The sequence below is a fragment of the Euleptes europaea genome, chromosome 2 (genome assembly GCF_029931775.1).
Source record: "Euleptes europaea isolate rEulEur1 chromosome 2, rEulEur1.hap1, whole genome shotgun sequence".
Lineage (NCBI taxonomy): Eukaryota > Metazoa > Chordata > Lepidosauria > Squamata > Sphaerodactylidae > Euleptes > Euleptes europaea.
In genome coordinates this window covers 119,901,430-119,923,073 of record NC_079313.1, presented here as the reverse complement: position 1 = coordinate 119,923,073, position 21,644 = coordinate 119,901,430, and the positions used below count along the sequence as shown (strand labels likewise).

The window sequence follows — 21,644 nt, the reverse complement described above, 5'->3', positions numbered from 1 at the left end:
CTAGAGGGAGTCGCGGGGTGGGTGCTGGAAAAGGCGGGATTCGTGGCAGAACCAGAGCAGCAGCTCCAGGGGAGGGTCACAAGCGCCCACCCGCCCACGCAACTCTTCTTTGCTGCATCCATCCCGGGCAGTAGTTGCTCTAACCTATTTCTAGACAAAAGACGGGGAGGGAGAGGAGGCCGCCTTCTGCTTCTTTCTCCGGGAAACTGCACCTTCCTCCAGCACGCCTCTCTGCTGCTGCTTTGGGATATGGCATTCTTTTCTCTCTCTCTTTTTTTTTTTGTATTTTTTTTTTCCAAATTTATTTTTGCAGCCTGTTTTGCTTAGGCGTCCAGGTAACGAGCCTGTGGCTTGACGTTTAAAACTACCGTTGCTTGGGGTTTTATGGCCATCGAAGGGAGGAGGAAAAAAAAAACCCCAGCCCCCACCCAAAATGCACCGCAGCCAAGTCGGTGGAATGGAGAAATGAGCGTGGAAGTCAGTAGGGGGCGCATTCTCTACACTGGGTAAGGCTGCTGCAGAGTGGGGGGAAGGGCCCCAGATGCATGGAATGGAAGTTGCCACACAGCGCCTTCTATAGGCCTGGGAGAATGGGCCTATCACTGCAGGCTCGGTTGCTCTTAGGAGCTGAAGCAGCACAGGCAAAGGTTTAGTGAGCCAGAGCATTGATTTAAGGAATCTGACCACTGCATCCTTTTCCCTGGAAACGGGGCCAGAAGTGTCGTCATGCCGTGGTACCTAAAAGCGGTGCCATCCCTTGATGCGCTTCTTCACCTGCCTGAAGCTTTTGCTGAAATTCCTTGGGGGAATCGATCTCCCCTGAGCCACTGGAAAGTGCCTGCTGCTAGTTTAGAAGTTGATGCGGTCCTTGCTTCTGAGCGTGAAGGCGGTGGATTTAAGTGGAGGGAGGTGAAATAACTGTAGTGCAGGGGAGGATGCTTTATCCCTTCTCCGACCTTGAACATTAACTTCATTCTAGGTTTGAAGATAAAAACTTCACAATGAGTAAAGGAGCAGCCCATCAACACGTGGCATCCCAAGTCATAAATGAATCTGACTTGTTTTCATGGCTGCTGCTCTCCTATTGAGATAATGTCAGCAGTGATTGTTAGAAATTTCTCGCACAGCAGCACTTAACTTTGATTTTTAGTAACGGCAATGTGTTAGATAAATAACTATGCCATATGTGCTTTGATGTGGCCTGCACTTATGGAAATATCCAGCTTCCTGATGTCAAGAGTTCTGTGTTGTAATAGCGCTAAATTCAACGTCTCAAGTCTCAACCACCTTACCTGGACAAGAGTGACATTTATCAGACACTCAAGTCATAGTTGCTGAAGTGACAAATGAAGGAGGCGGAGACTTGCTTCATCCCAGTTCTTAAAAAGCAAGACCAAAACAAAAGGTTTACTTGAATTCTAGAGTGTTTTGATTGGTTGCCATCCAGTTGCTTCCACTTCCTATCAAACACCTTTATTGCCTTAGAGAAATGAAAGAAGAAACAGATTCCACGCATGGGTAGTTAAAGCTGTCTCCTGGTAATGTGGTTGGGTCAGAGACACAAGTGTTTCACTATACAGCGCTATAAACATCAACAAAGAAAAATACTTTGCACTTCATATTCAAGCATCCATTCGTCAAGCTTGTAGGATTTTGTGGGAATTCAGAGTATTATGAATTGGCAACTTTTGCTACTTTTTATTTTGCTGAGAAGTGTTCACATTTCTGTTCTATTTGGCTTTTTAATATTTAACAGGTTTCAGCCATCGCATATCCAGTAACTACAAGATTCTGCTCCTATTCTTGCTGGAATCCCTTTGAAAATGTAGTGTTCTATTCCAGTGTCTCAGAAAATTGGCCAGAATTCATTCTCATGCAAGTAGATTATGAAAACCATTTCCAGTTGATATGACTTAACCCTGTTTGCCAAGACACTTAAATGTGTAAATCAGATCATTGCCAGTAGGAATAATTAATAGTACATGGCCTGATTCTTTTATTGGATGCTGATACTATGATTTCTAATAAAACAAATATCAAAACGGTTTCACTTCAGTTTGGGCATGTGGTATCTTGAACACTACTGTAAATGCCGATGACTGTTTAGCTGTAGCTATTTTGAAGCCAAAGGCTTCAAAAGCAAACAGTAGGAAATGTGCTGTAATGAATGGGAAGTTAGCATCTGCACAGAGTTTTGGACTGAGTTACCTATGTGAGTGAATGTAGGGGAAAGAAGGTTACAGCTACTTGCGGGATATCTTCAAGGGGTAACTGTATGTGTACGTACACGTATGTGTCATACATATAACAAGTATGTACAGTAGTCTAGAAGAAATTGTCAGTATTTGCAACAGCAGGCCTCCCTGAGTTGAAAGCAAATATTTAGAGCCTTCCAAGAGTGTAAGAAAGACAAAACAAAAGATGAACTGTCTTGGGCATAAAGCTCCATAATTAAGGGGAAGGGGGGACATGGAATGTATATCCAAGAAAGACTTCTGCAAAAAGTAAGCAAGTATTCTGTTAGCAGTCAGCAGTATCAATCACATGGAATGGTGTGGGGAAAGTGCAGCTGTGATTGTAATGGGGGGGGGGGAGAAGAGAAGAATAGGGATCATCTTTGCCAGCAGTGTACTACAGTGTAATGCTGGAGAATGTTGAATGACGTGCCCTAGGTAGGCAGAAGCACAATAGGTCTTACCCTGCTTCTCAGCTAAAGGCATTTTGTTCAGTCAGTGCGAGGTGCATCCCACCAACGGAGAGGTTTCTTGCATCAGTGGACTGTGTCTATGCCAATGAAATATACTGACTTAGGTGAAATGACTGGTAGGACACAGCCAATTTGAATTCCCTCAGAATTCTACAAGCTTGACGAAGATAATGATAATATTCAGTATATTTAATGCATATTGTAAGTTCTAACACAGTGTAAGTTAATGCACACATAGTGTTAGGGTATGTTAGTACAGAGTAAAATGTTGAAATAAAAAATTTGGGGTATTTAAAAAACTTGCTGTCTTCTTAGTGAGGCTGGTCTTGCAGCCTGCCATGGTGAATTAGCTTTGTCACCATAGGAAGGAAGCCTAGTTAAGTAATTGAGAGCATGCTTTTTTAAGATCTTAGATTCGATCCTTGGCATCCACAGTAAAGGAACCAAAGAAAGCAGAAATGGGAAAGACTGCTGTCTTGAGACCTTTGAGAGCTGCCGCCAAGGGTGAGTGGTTGTTGCTCAGCTGGATGGACCTTACTTTATGTGTCTATGTTGATCATTGATTGGATAGATGTTACTTGGGGAAGAACATTAACACTAGAGGTGAGAAAATCGGGCTCAGGTTATGAAAACGCTCTCAGCATACTTGGAGCGCCAAAATAGAAATAGTAGCAAATAATTGGGTCAGCTATTTGTATAAATCATGGATGGCAAACTTGTTGAAAGGTGGCACGGCAGGGATTTGTGGTATGCCAAGACAAGAGCTGGAAGGGCCTATACATCTTTCCCGTGCTATGTTGATAATTGCATGCAGGCATCTTTATTAAAGTGTGCTAAATTGGCTGGATCTGACTATGTGAGTTTGGGGCCCATGGCACTAATGGTTTAATTTCCCCCCCTTGGATTTTTCCCACTGTTGGCATTTCTGGCCACTGAAATGAACTTGATGTGCCATAGGATGTTCAGAACCAAGAATAAGGCAACCTGTTTAGAGTGTGCTTACCTAAATCTGTGTCCTCTGAAAAGAATAACAGCATCCTTGCAGTTTAATAAAAGTAATTAAACCCCAAATAAGAGGATTCCATTTGATCTTGATTTCAAACTATACATTACACTTAAATAACTAGATTAAAGTCCACACTTTCCTCCAGTGATTCATTTTTCAGTGTATCATTTTGTATGCTCAGATATACATCTTCATCTATCTGTCTGAGTGTTCACATGACTGGCTTTTAGGTTCCAAATCTGGATATCTCTCATGAACCAGGTCAAGCTGTCAAGTGTAACATTAATTTCAAAATGATCAGTGTTAAAAAAAATAAGGCTGAGACTTTGTGCCGAGAGTTTACTTACTTGAGTACTCACAGTGGGCTGCTGTGTTTCAGGCCCTGAAAGTGTGAATGTCTACCTAGTATACTTTCATTCTGCCCTTCCAGGTGCCCTGAGTAAAGGGCATAGGGTATCACATTCAGGGTACTCAGAAGCATGCATGTTACTGTGTGCTTACTCACAGTAGTCCAGTTCAGAATTTCAGATGTGGGGGTCACTGATTGTACCTACTGGGTGCACATGGGATCCCTGATAACATGTACGAGGCCTGTACAGTGCCTACAGTCATGATCTGCATGTAGGACTCTTTTCAGACCTTACCTTAAGCAAATGGAGATTGGGGGGGGGGGTAGCAACAGACATATACCTCATCCCTGCACAGTCACATTCATGCATATGTTCCTCTGCCCCAACTTTAAAGGTTTGAATATGGCTGCTGATGAGTTATCTGCCTTTTTTCAAGTTTTATTTTTTCCCCATCTTAGTAACATGAATCACCGCTGAAATGACATAGAGTCTTGTGGCATCTTAAAGATAGGAAAATTCATTGTGCATAAGGCTTTGTGAGCCACAGCTGATCATGACAGAGTGGGTTCTGGCTCACAGATGTTCATGCTACAATAAATGTGTTAATCTTTAAGGTGCCACAAAACTCTTTGTCATTTTGACTGCAGCGGATTATTACATCTATCCCTCTGGAATGGATCACTACAGTACTGGTAGAACACTCCTCTTAAATGTTCTGCATTAATTTCCTTAGGTGCCTTCTGGATGGTGTGTTTATCTTGGCTCCCAAAGGCTGTAGTATAGAAACTAGCACACAGTCTTTGTATCTCGAATCATGAGGTTGGTATCTTCTGCCTGACATTTCTGTTCTAATCTGGAGCCTTTACCTTTGTACAGCTTTTTTCATATGGAAGAGAGAAATCAATTTTTTTTCCTGTGCAGGTTCCTATATCCTATATTTTGGTGCTACCATAAATCACTAGGAATGACTGTCCTATTGAGATATGCAGAAGGCTAATCTTAATTGTCAGTACATTGTAAGGTTAGGTGACCTGAAAACAAATTTAACAAAAAGAAAAACTCAGGATAGGTCTATCAACGGCCATTAAATTTCACCAGATGTTGGAGTTTGAGGTGTATCGTGCCAAGTTTTGATAGGTATGGATGAAGGCAGGTTTTATTTCACCATAGACCAAAGGTTGTAGTGCCATTTACCTATTGTTTAATGAAAAATTGTATAAAATGTTGTATACTTAAACCTCATTCTAACGCATAACTGTAGACTGCATTAGTGTGAGCCAGGTGCCTCTTTCTCCTCAAACTATTTTTTTAAAGTTAAGATTTTTTTAGAGTAAAAAAGCCTTATAAATCGCCTGCTGAAATTTTTTTCTATACAGGCCAAACTATTTTTAGCATATTATTAGAACGTGACTTCAATAAAGCACTAAGAGAGCCAATTATCAAAGCATGGAGGTCCAATAGAAAAATACTTGGGGCATGATCCAAACAGGTAAGTACTTATAAGTCCTGTTGATTTGAACAGAAGAGCTAAGCGTGTACTTAAATCTCTCCTGTTGTAACCAATGAGACTTAAAGGTGCTTAACTTTGTCTGGATTTGTCGTTAGTATTTATATAGCCTGTCTCAGGAGTGCTCAAAGCGCTCCATATAAATCATGCCATTCCCAGTAGCCTGTTGAAACAGGCCAGTGTATATGTAATGTGGTTGATGGAGGGACAAAAGCTGAAAATAGTTTGGCTAAAGCTACCTGGTAAAGTCATAGCTGAAATCGCAGTAAATGAGGTAGGCTTTGTTTATGTCCGCAAAAAGCATGTGGACAAGTGAGAATAGTGTCCACTGTAGTATATAGTTCCTAACCTTACTGCAGTTGCATGCAAGTATAATCTTAAAAACGGAATCTCACCAGTACACATTCAAAGATCAGCATATTTGACCATCTGCTTTCTGAGTGTGGAATCGCTGTTCCTTTACCTGTAGCGAAAGGTCTGTGTTGTAGAATGCTTTCCCCTTGTGTTGTTATTTCAAAGCTGATAAGTCTGCTTCACACGCTACATGTGTTGTTTTTTTCCTGAATGTGGATAAGCAGCCTCAACTGTCTCTGGAATGCACTTATGTAGTAAGGATGTGTGATCCATGCAATTATGGGTAGACATCTCTCAGTCCTTATGGTGGCATTTTTCTTTGGCTCGCTCATTACATTTTCCCAAGTACATGTATATTTGAGGAAGGTTGGAACTGTTCACATGGATGAAAAATGGTTGGTGTGAGTCATGCCATAGTTGTCAACATTGTGAAGAGGCTTTCTATTTTCTATTTTCCTCCACGTGCATGTCAGAATAACTGTGAGACTTCATTATGAAAGGGAACATAAGGCTGTGATTTCCATACCAATCAAAAGTTTACTAAGCGATTGCTACAGGTAAAGGAATGCAATGTACGCAGCTTATTCTGCCGTTCCCTGCTTCATGAGGAAATAGATGCTGCAGTTCCTTTTCAGTTATGCAGTAAGGTGCATGCCCACTAGATGGCGTGTTAGCTGCCAGTGGAAAATTCCAGACCTCACGGAGGGGGAGGAATGTATGTGAGTCGCGAGGGCTGTGTTTGCTAGGCAGCAGAACAGTGTTCAGACCAAAAAAGGAAGGTAGTCTTAGCTCATGGCTTCCTAGCAGCCCTCATGGAAGTTCTTCCTATTTAACATGGCAGTCAAGTAACGCACCAATGAGTGTGTATCTAATGTTGCTCTATTGAACATGCAAAAGAAAAGTGAAATTATCCTCGGTGCTGTAGATACGTGTCAGGCCCCAAGCGAAGAGGATGTTTGTGCTTTGAAAAAATTGTCGCTCAGCCAGGCCGTGTTAAGAGGGAGCTTTGATTCTGCCCTTTTGCGGTAAGATTGATAGGGATGGCTTCATGAGGTTGGGTAGTGAAGAAGCTCCAAGTTGCGAGCAAAGATACCTCTGGCTGATATCTTCAAATGAGCTTTAAAAATAAAATCTCTTGTCAAGTTTTATTTCCCAGGCTTCTTAGAAAGCTTTTCTAACAAACAACCCCTGGCACATTAAGTAAATAGTAATTTTAAGAGGTGCATACACAAGGCCGAATGCGCAACATTAATCCGTACTTTGAAAGTTGCAGCCTTTTGGCAGTAGATGGAATTCTCTTTTTTAAAGCATCCTATCTCACAGAGCTCTACCAGTATTTAAGCCCTTTGAGGACTCTTCTTGTCACTGAAAACTTGTGTAGGAGTAGTGCTACTATTTTGTCACTTTCTCTGACAACTTGCTAACTAATGGTTGATCACTCTAAATAGAAGCAAAGCTTATTCTTTTGTCCTTCCAAGAATGAAAGCAAAATGGTGTGAGCAATTTCAAAGCTGAAAGTAATATAATTTCATTTTTACACAATTCTAAGAGGTTCATATACTGACTTTGTGGGTACTTAGTGTTTCTGAAAACTTAGAATCATAAAATCATAAAGATGGAAAGGACCACTGGGGTCATCTAATCCAACCCCCTGCACAATGCACGAAATTCACTACCTCCCCCACACCCCCAGTGACCCCTGCTCCATGCTCAGAAGATGGCAAAGATGCCCTCCCTCTCATGATCTGCCTAAGGTCAAAATCAGCATTGCTGATAGATGGCCATCTAGCCTCTGCTTAAAAACCTCCAGGGAAGGGGAGCTTACCACCTCCCAAGGAAGCCTGTTCCACTGAGGAACCGCTCTAACTGTTAGAAAATTCTTCCTAATGTCTAGACGGAAACTCTTTTGATTTAATTTCAACCCGCTGGTTCTGGTCCGACCTTCTGGGGCAACAGAAAACAACTCTGCACCCTCCTCTGTATGACAGGCCTATAAGCGCTTGAAGATAGTTATATCCCCTCTCAGTCTTCTCTTCAGCCTAAACATACCCAGATTCCTCTTAATTTGTGGTGCCCAAAACTGCACACAATACTCTAGGTGAGGTCTAACCAGAGTAGAGTAAAGTGAGACCATCACTTCGTGTGATCTGGACACTGTACCTCTGTTGATGCAGCCCAAGATTGCATTTGCTTTTTTAGCTACGGCAGCACACTGCTGACTCATGTTCAGTGTTTGGTCTACTAAGACCCCAAGATCCATTTCACACACACTACCACTAAGTCAATTCTCCTCCATCCTGAAATTATGCATTTGATTTTTCCTACCTAAATGCAGAACTATCTCTGTTGAAATGCATTTTATTGGTTTTAGCCCAATTCTCCACCCTGTCGAGGACATCCTGTATCCGGCTCTGTCTTCTAACATATTTGCTACCCCTCCCAATTTAGTATCATCTGCAAATTTAATAAGCATTCCCTCTATTCTTTCATCCAAATCATTTATAAAGATATTGAACAACACAGGGCCCAGCACAGATCCATGAGGCACTCCACTAGACACTCCTCTCCAAGTGGATGAAGAACCATTAATAAGCATTCTTTGGGTGTGATTTGTCAACCAGTTACAGACCCACCTAACAGTAACAGGATCTAAATCACATTTTCCCAATTTGTCAACAAGAATATTATGGGGAAGCTTATTAAAAGCCTTACTGAAATCTAGATAAACTATGTCTACTGCATCCCCCTGGTCCAGCAAGGTAGTGACTTTCTCAAAAATGGAGATAAAGGTTAGTCTGACATGACTTGTTCTTGAGAAACCCGTGCTGGCTCTTAGTAATCAGATCCATCCTTTCTAAATGCTCAAGGACTGACTGATGATTTGTTCAAAAACTTTTCCCTGTATAGACATCAAACTGATGGGTCAGTAGTTACCCGGATCCTCCTTTTTCCCCTTCTTGAATATGGGGACATTTGCCCCCCTCCAGACTTCTGACACCTCACCTGTTCACCTGTGGACAAGTAAGGGGGGAAAACAGGAATTGTTAGTTGTTGGCATGGTGTGACTGTGAAACACACATCTTCTGTTTCCTTTACTGGTTGTTGAATGCTTTTTTTTTGTGAGGACCTGCAATTGTTGCTAGGTGAAATTGATTAGTTTGAAAGCAATTTCGACTTGTGGTGGGATGGAGCATGTATCTGCACAACCTTAAAACAACGTACTTACCACTGGAATGAATTGCTGATGTATTATGGTTTTAAAAGGATATGCCAGCATATGCTGTCGTTTACAAAGCGTGATGCCATTTCTTGTACACAGCTAGGTTTGCTCTGACTTGATTTCAACAGTTATTTGGAATGGACACCTTATGTTAACGTGAGTAGGTTTTTTTAAAAAAACATTATATAGATCTGCAGCCCACTTTTAAAAGGTTTGTGACAGGTCACAAAAAAAAAATAGAACAAGACCAGACTTTAATGAACTTCACATTTTTTTGTTTTCACCCTTTTATCGTGGTGTTTTTGAAATGTGCTCAGAGACTTTGGCTAATCTGAGATGGGAGGTGTCACATAAGGGCAAGCAGCAGTTCTGTAATTGAAGACCAGCCACCAAGATACATTAATGGAAGAGTACAGGGCCTGTGCTCTCATCAATAGGATAGGTGAAGATCTGGCAAGCATTATTTGAACTTGTGTGTGTGTGTAAAGTGCTGTCAAGTCGCAGCTGATTTATGGCGACCCCTTTTTGGGGTTTTCATGGCAAGAGACTAACAGGCGGTTTGCCCGTGCCTTCCTCTGCACAGCAACCCTGGTATCCCTTGGTGGTCTCCAATCCAAATACTAACCAGGACTGACCCTGCTTAGCTTCTGAGATCTGACGAGATCAGGCTAGCCTGGGCCATCCAGGTCAGGGCTATTTGAACTTAGTGAGGGATATTTTGGATTATTCTTTCTTTTTCAGAGTGGTTCTTTAAGACTTAATTCCTTGTAGACTAGCATGGTTGTAGTGGTTAAGGGCAGCGGACTCTTAATCTGGAGAACTGGGTTTGTTTCCCCACTCCTCCACATGAAGCCTGCTGGGTGACCTTGGGCCAGTTGCAGTTCTCTCCGAACTCTCAGCCTCACCTACCTCACAAGGTGCCTGTTGTGGGGAGGGGAAGGTGATTGTAAGCTGCTTTGAGACTCCTATTGGTAGAGAAAAGTGGGGTATAAAACCAACTCTTCTACCATTCTGGCATACCAGGTTGCGGTGTCTTTTTATGCTTCCTGTTAATAGAGAGAATTTGTCTAGATTAGGCTGTTTTCTGTTAGCTGCTGTAGTTCTGCCATTTTCTGGAGGCTGCTAAGCCTGATGGTTATGGAACTGTCAGATTCTAACCCCACCCTGTATTGGGCATCTCTCCGCAATTTTGGTGGTGGTGTGGCCAGCCTGATGAAAGATCAACCACTTTTCTATAGCTTGATGTTCTTTATTTTTGTGGGGCGGGGAGGTCAATAGACTGGACTTCTTATGGTCCATGGTCAAGAACTTGGAAAGTTGTCCTGTGAGCCCAAAAGGGCTTTCAGTGTTTTCATGTAGCAACAGTCCTCTCCTTTGCAGCATGCTACTGTTAAAACTTCTCTTAGGCTTATGATGGGGTGGGGAGCTGTGCAAAGAAAGAGGAAAGTAAACTGATCTGTATGTTGACTTCTCACTTATAACAGGGTATCTGAGCATAGAGTAGTTTGAATAACCTTCAGACTGGTATACTAATATGCTATGTAAGAACTTGCCTTTTTCAGACATTGAGCACATATAAAGCCTTGTATTGCATCAAAGCAGTTTTCCATCATTTCACTGGAAGGAGCAAATCCAAGTGTAGAATCATATGTATGTGCGCACATTCATTTCTTCCATAAAATGGGAGGGAGGGAAGCGCAAGGGATCTCTGGACTGGACTGGGATGAGCAATTAATGTGAGCTGCAGCTAGGTTCGCTCCGCAATCCTTTGTAAGGGGAAAAGTCACAAAGGGTGCCTTTAAAAGCAAAGTACGCACCAAGTTAGCACAGTGGTTCATCTGCTGCCAAGACAGTTTGTAGACATTGCTTTTATAAGATGTGCAGATTCTGTTCTTGAGCTTTGTGGCTTGCCGTAGGTAATGCTTCATCTGTAAATGTGCTGGTGTCTGCAGAGCTGCTATCAGATCAGACTGCAGTGTGAACCCATTTAATTGGAAATGTCCATTGATTTTCAACTGAACTTCAAGGAAGGGGCAATTCTCTTGGTTGCCATCTCAACATGGGAACTTTCTTGTCTATTCTAGCAGGGACTAAACAGCCATCGTTTTGAAAGCTTTGAGGAAAGACACACACATCTGAGAGCTGCCGTTTCCATCACTATTTTGCAGTTACAGAACAAAGTACACTTAGTTGGTCTTTTGTTTGCTTCTTTATTTTCTAACGGGCAGGAGCCCTATCCTTATAAAATGTAACTTTGTTTAATTTGGCTATTTTATAATGCAAGCTGCTGTTTTTTCTCCAAATGGAAAGATTTGTTTTTAATGACTTTGAGTTATTTGCAGATTTTACTGACTGGATTTTAAAAAAAATACTGTAAACTAGCTGGTCTTTCATTGATTACAGCTATTAACACCATCTCTAAGAATCGCCAAGTGAGACTCATTTCTATGAGGTAGTCTGTTCACATGGCTGTCTCTTATTAATGAACTCTTTCTGTTGTTTTCTTCTCTGATAAGTATTGGGAGCCAATAAACTAATAATTTAAACATGTATGGGATTAAACAAGTCCTGTGAAAAGCAAAGGAAAACATTCATCTCCTAACAGTGTTTGAACCAAAGGGATGCCAACATACAGATAGTAAAATATTTAAGTGTTTTGATGGGATTTGTCCAACGTAAACACAGTAAACACTCTGCTGGAAATGGTATTTCATATTTTGCCTAAAACATAGTTCCAGTAGTGAACAGACTAATACCAGTGGTAATTGCCATTTACTGGCATAGTTGAGGTTTTGTCTTCAAAATAATCTGATAGATGAACTCCTTGGTTTAATTCTCATCAACTAAATTTTTTTGCTTCACTGTGGACTGGGTGCTATGGTATGTTTCTGCTCCAGCTGTCTTAAAAAAAATTCCCCTTCTGCTAGAATAGGTTTTAAGCCTTAAACTTTGTAATCCTAAAACTTGATTTATTTTCTTATTAAACGTCATTCTTTTGTTCAGTATGATACAAATAATTGGTGTAATGGTCAGGTGGGAGTTCTGTATAGGGAATGATTTTCTCTTAAATATCCTCAGTAACTGGCCATCTTATGTTAGGTAAAAAACAACAACGGTGCATGGACAATAGTTCTCATACGCTAAGCAGCTCAGATATAACCAGTGGTAAATGAAAGGTATTACTAGCATTATGCTATCTTGACTATACCTATAAGAGTCTGTTTGTAGTACCTGGGCCACAAGTTGTTACCAATAGACTATATGAAGCTGTAACACTTGTCATTTGCTGTATGTGTACATAGGACAGGAATTTATAAAAAAAAAAACTAGCAGAAAATATTGTTTGGTTATACACATAGTTTCACTTAAAGTAACATGGATCTGAGGTCTGGGCAACTTGGTTGTTGCATCTGCTCCCTTTCCTGAGTTACCCTCTAATATAGTTATAGTTTTACACGGTCTCTCAGCTTTCCAGTAAAACTGTCTTCAAAGTGCTGCATTAAAAGACCTATGTAGAAAAAAAGGAACCAAACATGAAACCAGTTTTTCTAATATCAGTCAACTAGTGATTTTGGATGCTGTGTTCACAGGCATGTAGAAGGTTTTAAGTCCAGGTGGCTGAGTATTTTTAAGCAAGTTGTTTTTCTTTTTAGAGAAGTTGCCAATTTAATTAGTTTAAACAGCAATGTAATGCTACCTTTTAGGAAACTTTACTGAAATATTTCCTAGGGTGTTTTCTGTTATGTACATTACCTCTGCTGTCCTTTTAATGAAAGTAAACATTTTTGTCTTCCTATTCTCAAAGGCATTCAGTTCCTTGCAATGAAACTGTTTTCCCAATTTATTGGTGAAGATTTTTGAAATATGCCCATACACAAAAATAAACTTACAAGAAGACATTGCAGCAAATATATAACCTTAGGCAATAGCCAAATTAATGGTCTTATTCTCAAAAACCTCTGCATGGTAGAGCTTGGATCCTGTACTTGTGCTGTAGGAAAGCTTTGTTTTGGTTTGGGATTTTGTAGTTCACAAGGTATTCACTTTGAAATATTGTCGAAGGCTTTCACGGTCAGAGTTCATTGGTTCTTGTAGGATATCCGGGCTGTGTGACCGTGGTCTTGGTATTTTCTTTCCTGACGTTTCGTCAGCAGCTGTGGCAGGCATCTTCAGAGGAGTAATATTAAGAGTTTGAAAATGTTATAAAAAATACTGTTCGCACTTTGTTTGGCCCCTTTAGCCTTGAAGACGTCTTCCAACCATTTATAAGCCGTGGTATCCAAAAACCCTTTTAAAGCGATGTTTTTTATAACATTTTCAAACTCTTAATACATCGCTGGGAATACAAAGTGTGGTAACCCCCAGTGTCTCTCAGTGTCAAGTGTGTTGGAAGAGTAATATATATAGTCAGAAGGGGGTTGGGTTTGAGCTGAGTCATTGTCCTGCAAAAGTATCAAAGGTAATGTGCTAATCATTGTCCTGTAAGTATCAAGATAATGTGCTGATGAGGGTGTGGTATGTTAATGTGGAACCATTGTATCCTGAAGTGATCTGTTAACATGTGGAATCCAAAGCTAATCTACATGGCTATTGTGGACTGTAGTCTTTGTTATTCACTTTGAAATAATATTAATAAATTTAGGAATCGATTACTTGACAATGCGACTATTGAGTGAAGCACTTTTTAGTCTCTGCAACTAAAAATGGGGAACTAACGTAGAGGAACCATCTATGTGTATCAAATAAGGCAGCAGAAAGGAGGGTACTGTACTTCCAGCAGGAATGTCACCTTCTAGCCCGCATAATACGGAGTCCTGGTCTTCTTGCATACCTCATGCGTAACTTGCGTAACTGTCACTCATCTGAGCAGGTTCTTCTGCAGGGGCCAACCTGCAAATGAGCAAAATCAACAACTGCCTGTCCATATTGCCTTCTCAGTTGTGGTCCCCACCTTGTGGAATGGTTTGCCTGAGCAATTCAGGAAGGCTCCCACTCTCCTGGCTTTCTGCAGACTGTGCAAAACTGAATTATTCAAGATTTTCTATGCAGGTAATAGGGTAGCACTGTACAAAATGATTAATAGTTTCTTGGACAAATTATTAGGGACTGTGGTCTATACTGTGTACAGTTTGCTGTAAGTTGGATCCTACTTATGCTTTGCTTCAGTTCTGTTTTTTAGATTTCTGGTTGGTTCTACAACCCAAATCCTATTTCATTGTTTGTTGAATGTCCATCCTGTTGATTGTATTGACTCACTTGGTGTAATCCACCTTGAATCCCTGTGAGATTATAAATAATGTATAAATAACTAACTAACTTACCCTGCAGTGCATGCCCTTGCTGCTCCAAGAATGTATGTGTGAACATACTACATGGAGAGGGCCATTTTTGAAAATTGTAGTTAGTCCTGACCAATATTAACGTGATGGAAGCATATCATTGATCCCATTATGTGGTTCTTCATACCAGTGTTTCTGGGATGATGAGGGACTGAATCAAGGGAAAGTAACTCTGGTGTTGCTGGAAAAGGTCATGTGAATTAATCCTTGTGGAATAAGAATGTATATTATAGGAAATGCCCCTAGATTTAAGACTGTTGGTTGTAAATTTCTTCATTTCTCTAAAGTGCTGTATGGCCTTGGGACCAACATACACCTTCTCCCGAATGAACCTACCTGCTCACTCTGGTCATCCTTGGAGGCCCTGTTTTGCCCCTGCCTCTGAGGTTAGATGGGTGGCAATCCAAGAAAGGTCCTTCTCTGACATGGCAAGAAATCTTTGGATTTCCCTCCCCAGGGTGGTTCATCTGTCTCCCTCTGTTGGTGGCTTTCGTCAGCAGGTGAAGACTTTTTGGTTCATCTGGCAATTAATGGTTTCTGGGCCTCCTTCTAGTGAGGCTTATTTTTAGGTGTTTTTAATTCAATTTTATAATTTTAACTGTATTTTTAATTATTTAAATGTTTTTATGTTCACTGCCTTGTGGACCATGATTGGGTGGAAAGGTGGCACAAAAATGTTTTAAATAAATGATGACTGTAAGTTTCTGTTGAGATGGTAGGTCTCTTATTAAAGATTGATCCTTCAATATTGATTGGTGGTATCTTCACTTGATTGAAATACATCATGTGTTTTATTAATTTTAATAAACTTGAAGCATTTATATTTACATTTGTGAACATAACTGCAAATCTACATCATTTGCAGATGTAAGAGATAATGATGCTTTAAAAATGTTTAAGAAAAATGCCACTTAATCTCAAATTTTTGCTTTTAGCAAAACAATTTATGATAACATTACTTGCATATGGTGTGATTTCACTATTTGTAATTAGAAGAGACTATAACTTTTAAATATTGGTGTTTTTATGTTGTTAAACTATTTAAGTGTTCCCCAAGATGCATAGTTTGATAATATCAGTCTCTGCAAAAACCTATTTAACTGTGACTTGCTCACTAATTGCTTGAGATGAACTGACTCAAGTCACTAAACGACTTGGTTCTTGGAGAATTTCATTCCTGATTGCTTTCTGTCTTTAAAAGCAGAGCTAACTCGGCTGTTTTTATGTTGCTTTGCCAGGGGAGGTTATTACAACATTTGTTTTCAGATAAATACAGGAAATAGTGTAAGTAAAGCACTTGCTGTGATAAACTGTTCTTAACCAGCCAGCAGTGTCTGCAATTCTGTGTTTCGTGTTTTGACACCCACAGCCTCCATTAGTTGTCGGCTGGCGGGGACTGTAGATGGTTTTTCATCCAATAAAAAACAGTACAACTAATAGCATTAGCTTAAAGTTGCATATTATTTAGAACTTATTTTGTGTGTTCAATTATTGTTCATATCCCACTTTTTCTTTAGTCATAGGTCCCAAAGGTGTCCCAGCCAGTCTTTGACCCAGGTCCATCATGTGCCTTTCAAGCCATACCATGGAATCTTTTCCCCCAGCAAACCCCTCATTGCCTGTATTTATTGAACACGGGAACTATGGATAATGCTTATTCAGAGATACACCCTTAACGCTTCCATTCTCTCGTATGCTGGAATTTAGTACTCTTACTGCTCTCATGATTCTGGAAAATTCAAATAGAATTGTGGAGAAAGGAGACAGAGAGCAGTATTTCTTCTTAGAATCATAGAATCACAAGAGTTGGAAGGGATCACCAAGGTCATCTAGTCCAACCCCCTGCACAATGCAGGAAATTAACAACTACCTCCCCCCACATCCCCAGTGACCCCAACCCTCCCCCTGCCATGCAGGATCTCACAATCAAAGCACTCCTGACAGATGGCCATCCACTTGTTGAGTGGAGTGGTTATTATTGATCTGCTGGCCTTATTGGCTACTTTGCAAGTTTCCCCAATCCAGATGGTGGTCATTTGCCACTGGGAATAGTAAGAATCTCTGCTGCAGTGCTGCCGCCTCCTGGAGGCAGAATTGTTGAGGACAATTTACATGTACTATATTGCCTCCAGATTTTTATGGAACTTTGTTACTGCATGAGATGTGAGAGTGTGGGCCATTTAGATGGCCTGTTCAGAAGGCTTTTAATCCTCAAGTGTGATATATTTTAGTTTGGTTTGTATTATTTTCTCGGTAGTTAAAATACACTACTGACATAGTTTGTATATTGTCTTGAAGGGATTAATGCTTTTTTAAAATACTCATGTTGAATGCAGATTGTAAATCATAAACAAAATTGGGAGATATTTGTTTTCTTAGAAACATTCTTCCAGTGGGAATCTGTAGTCTGTGTCAGTTGAGCTGCTGAGTGCAAACTCTTGTCTTGTGGTTGGAGGTTGGAACTAGATGGCAAATCTATGATTCTTGCAACTGGCCCTGTGAGTTGGTAGTTAATATGCTTTTACCCCTCAGAACTCGTCAGTTCAGATAAATAGATAATTTCTGTAATTTGGGTCCTTTGAACCATAAGTGGCAGATGCTTGTGGTGGTGGAACTTTCCCTGCCTTTCCCTTTACCAACAGCCCTCAAAAATCCTTGAAAGGCTAATGCTGAGGTTCAGGGGAGCATCATGGACAAAATACAATAAAGGCACAGGTGGCTGCAATGAAGAATCAGTTGAAATTGCCTCTCCATCCTATTGTGTCAATAGAAAACTTTTTACCATAGTTTTTCTCTGCTGGCAGAAGAAAGGAAGGTATAAACAGTTTCACCTGACTCCCCCTTGTTTCTACATCTCCCCACCTACACACCTTGTGGCATTTGTCCACAGCGTTCCCTTTGACTTGCATTTCAGGAGTGGGGCGGGGACACGTCAGATGGAAAGGCCTGCTTCCACTAGCCCAAATGCACGCACAGTCTATTGGGTCCAGCCACATGCTTTAGCACAATGGAAAGAAAATGTCTTTCCCACTTAGCATTTGTCGACATGTTTGGGTATGACATGCATTTCCCCTGTTGACGTAAAATAGTTTTCAGGCTACTTTGTCTGAAGTTATTGTCAGAGTTACCAGCTGTCTCTTGATGTTGAATTTGCAAAATATATTGGATTACATGGGGGGTGTTTGTTTGTTTTGCTTGCTTGGGTAAACCCCAAAACCCCTTGTGCAGAATTTTCATCATGAAGGGTAGATAATGTTAATTTTATTCTTCAACAACGTACAGAATCTGGCCAGGTTGAATTGAAGGAAAATCACAGTATAATTGAAATAGTAGTGAGGTCCTTAACAGTGGTGCTTGCAAGACCCAATAATGGGGGTGTACACTTTCATGTGTCATGTCTGAAATTTTGTCAACTGAAGTCTGAGTGTTTTTTTAATTCAAATATTGTCATTACGTTAATTGAAGGAATTTTTTTAATTATTCCTGTTTTCTTTGGCTTGGATTCTGAGACCTGCAGCAGAGCTCCATGTGTACAAGGAGTCTTGTCTCCCCTCCCTTTCTTCTGTAGTGTCCTGTGCCCCAAAAAGCTGCTTGAGGGTCAAGAAATCCCTCTGGAACAGCATACAAGGATGGCAGCAAGAATCCTAAAAACTAACCTTTTGTGTGAATGGAAGCGTATTCTTCTTGTGTGAACGCAAGCTTTGAATGCAAGCTTATGTACTGTATAAAATTGAATGAATTTGGTGCTTCTTTTCATTCATCACTATTCTACAGCAGTCTGTGAAATGGAGCATTTTTTCTTATGCAGTTTTTAATTCTTGAGCTGTAGTATGATTGACAAACTTGAAAAAGAAGGATTTATATATGACCCAAATAACTTCACTCAGCATGCTGTGCAATTTGTGCGAAGCGTCATTATGAACTGATTCAGGTACTGCAGTTACATTTAAGATTAAAGGTAGGCCCAATCCAGCTGACCTTTTGCTTGCATTTCTTTGGCTGTGACCCAATAGCCACCAATGGCCTTGTCTGAACTCTAGGCTGGCTAGACAATGGTTTTAGTGCCTTCTAAGTCATTATTATTTAAATGGTTGAGCTTATTGTAAATTGTTTTGGTAGGGGTATGAAAATATTAAATTTGAGCCTCCAGACTATAACTTGCTCCCCCACCTCCAAGTTAGAAATTGTGGTTCAAAACTGGTGTGTAATCCTAGTGTGGGGAGGAAGGAGCACACCACAGTTAACTGGTTCAGAATTAACAGTAATCCGTAGTTGGCACTAAAACAGAAAATACTTGCTGACTCCAAGTAAGTGACAATAGAAAGGAAGGGGCAGTGTGTGAGCAGAGGGCTCTTTCATGCAGTTGCACAGGGGTCCCCAGCCTTTTTGAGCCTGCAGGCACATTTGGAATTCTGGCACAGGGCAGTGGGCACAATCGCAAAAGTGCTACCACAGGAGGTGTAACCAATCACAAAATATCAAGGAATGAGGTTTTTAAAAGCACTTAGTGGGCACCAGCAAAGGTGTTGGTGGGAGCCATGGCTACCATGTCGGGGGTCCCTGCAATACCCGATCGTTGTTTGGCATTATATGTGTACCATGTCTGGGAGTTGGTCAATGGTTTGCTGATGTTTTAGCATTAGAATTCTTCTATTGTAGAGTATGCACGTTCCGGGTGATCAGGCCTGAACCACTAATAGGCAGGCACACACAAACATCTTGTGACTGTGGGCAAGTTTCTTGCTTTTCATCTGTAAATGGAAGAATTCTGCATAGTGATAATGCAGCAAATAAAAAGTTGTCTGCTTGAAGAAGAAGAGTTGGTTTTTATAGGCCGCCTTTCTCTACCACTTAAGGATGAATCAAATCGGCTTACAATCACCTTCCCTTCCCCTCCCCACAACAGACACCCTGTGAGGTAGGTGGGGCTGAGAGCGTTCTGACTAGGCCAAGGTCACCCAGCTGGCTTCATGTGTAGGAGTGGGGAAACCAATCCGGTTCACTAGATTAGAGTCCGCCGCTCATGTGGAGGAGTGGGGAAGGAAACCCGGTTCTCCAGATTAGGGTCAACTGCTCCAAACCACCACTCTTAACCACTACACCACGCTGGCTGCTTGCAGTTCTTCCTTTCTCCATTCACATAGTTCTTGCACCTCATGTATATGCATACACCATCCACATTATTCACTAACACTTGTCTGCCTAAAGCAGGGGTCACCAAACTGCGGCTCAAGAGCCGCATGCGGCTCTTTGGCCCCTTGAGTGCGGCTCTCTGAACTTGGTTCGGAGCCCCTGCTCTCGCGCCCGCTCGCGCCGGCAGCCGGGCTGCAGAGCCGGCATGCCTGAGAGAGAGCAAGCGAGCGTGAGAGAGCGGGCGCGCTGTCTCCCCCCCCCCCCCCCCCGCCGTGGAGAATGGCCGGGTCCCCCTTTCCCTTGCCCTCAATGGTTGGGAGGCTAAAGCCTCCCCTCCCCTCTATCCGCACAATTGCTGGGCGGGCGGCTGGGTGGTTCCTGGCCCGGGCCCGCCCACCTGCCTATCAGCTGTTGGGTGGGGCGGGCTTCCTTTGGCGGCGCGTCCCTGGCAGCAGCGCTGGGCCGCCGCACCCCATCTTCTGCGGCGCTGACTCTGTTCCCCTGTCGTCTTCTGGGCCTGCAGGTCCCTGTAAGACAGGAAGAGGCACACTTTGGAGCCAGCGCAGGGGCTTGTCTGTTAAGTGGAGGGTGGCAAGAAAGCCCAGGGGCTCGGGGTGGGGCCCCCAACCCAGGACACACGTAATGCTACAACTCGGGGTCGTCTGCTGAAGCTGGAGGGTTGGAGATTCAAAACTGATAAAAGGAAGTATTTCTTCACACAACGCTTGGTTAAATGGTGGGACTCCCTGCCCCAGGAGGTGGTGATGGCTGTCAACTTGGAGGGCTTTAAGAGGGGAGTGGACCTGTTCCTGGAGGAGAGGGCTATCCATGGCTACTAATCAAAATGGCTACTAGTCATGATGCATGCCTATTCTCTCCAGGATCAGAGGAGCAGGCCTATTATATCAGGTGCTATGGAACGCAGGCAGGACAATGATGCTGCACTGGTCTTGCTAGTGGGCTTCCTGGAGGCACCTGGTTGGCCACTGTGGGAACAGACTACTGGACTTGAAGGGCCTTGGTCTGATCCAGCACGGCCTTTCTTATGTTCTCATGTGTTTACTGCGTCTGTGAATCTAGAAGTTTGCTCACATTATTCACATTAACTGTTTGTCAGTCATTGTCATGATTTAATTTTATGGATACCTTACTTACTTTTTTCCCTCCTCAGAGGCCATGTCTACCCACTGGCTTTCTTAGCAGTAGACCTGGACTCCAAGGAGGGGAAAAAGTCCCCCTTCAGAGGCCAGGCCCACCAATTGGCTTCTATGGGCCTCCAGAGGCCAGGTCTATTGCCAAGAAAGCCAATGGGTAGACCTGGCCTCCCAATGGGACTCAGCCGGAGGCCAGGTCCACCAATAGGCTTTTATGGCGGTAGACCAGGACTCCAGATGGGGGGGAGGGGGAAATGGCAGGGACTTACAATTTAATTTTTATCAATAAATAAGATCACTATTAAGTATGATATCAAGTTTTATTCAGTGTACCTATAGTTTAATTAAGACTTAAAACTTTAATTAAAGTTTATTAAGTTAATGAACAGTGTACCTACCTATATAGTTTAAATTTAAAAAATTTGGCTCTCAAAAGAAATCTCAATCATTGTACTGTTGATATTTGGCTCTTTTGACTAATGGGTTTGCCGATCCCTGGCCTAAAGCACTGCCTCCTCCATTATGTGCACCCATAACCACTCATCAACCTGCTGAAGTGGAAGGCCCCAGATTCTGTGCACCTTGTGGTGAATTGAAATTGTTTGAATAGAAGGTGTTTTGTCTTTTTTTAAATATCAAACATTTCTCTGAATCCAGCCACCTGATTTGTACTAATGTTGTGATTTGGAATTAATGTATCTAACTGGCTGTCCACCTTTATAGAATTTGGGGGCTAGTGGGGTCTGACTGCTGATAGAAGAAAGTTTTCCGCATGTATTGAATGAAAAGATGGCTGCTTGAAATTTCATCTGGTGTTTGGCACAATATGGGCTGAATGTTGCTGCACCATAAAGTATCTACCTACCAATCCCAA

At 41.8% G+C, this 21,644-nt stretch overlaps 1 protein-coding gene across 1 annotated transcript in view; it reads left to right on the top strand.

The window, feature by feature from the left end:
• The first annotated feature begins 487 nt into the window (after positions 1–487).
• Positions 488–21,644, top strand: part of ADNP (activity dependent neuroprotector homeobox) — a 43,677-nt gene continuing 22,520 nt past the window's right edge. The window contains exon 1 of the mRNA XM_056845646.1: positions 488–506. The gene's annotated coding sequence lies outside the window, so the exon portion shown is untranslated. The remainder of the gene's footprint in view (positions 507–21,644) is intronic.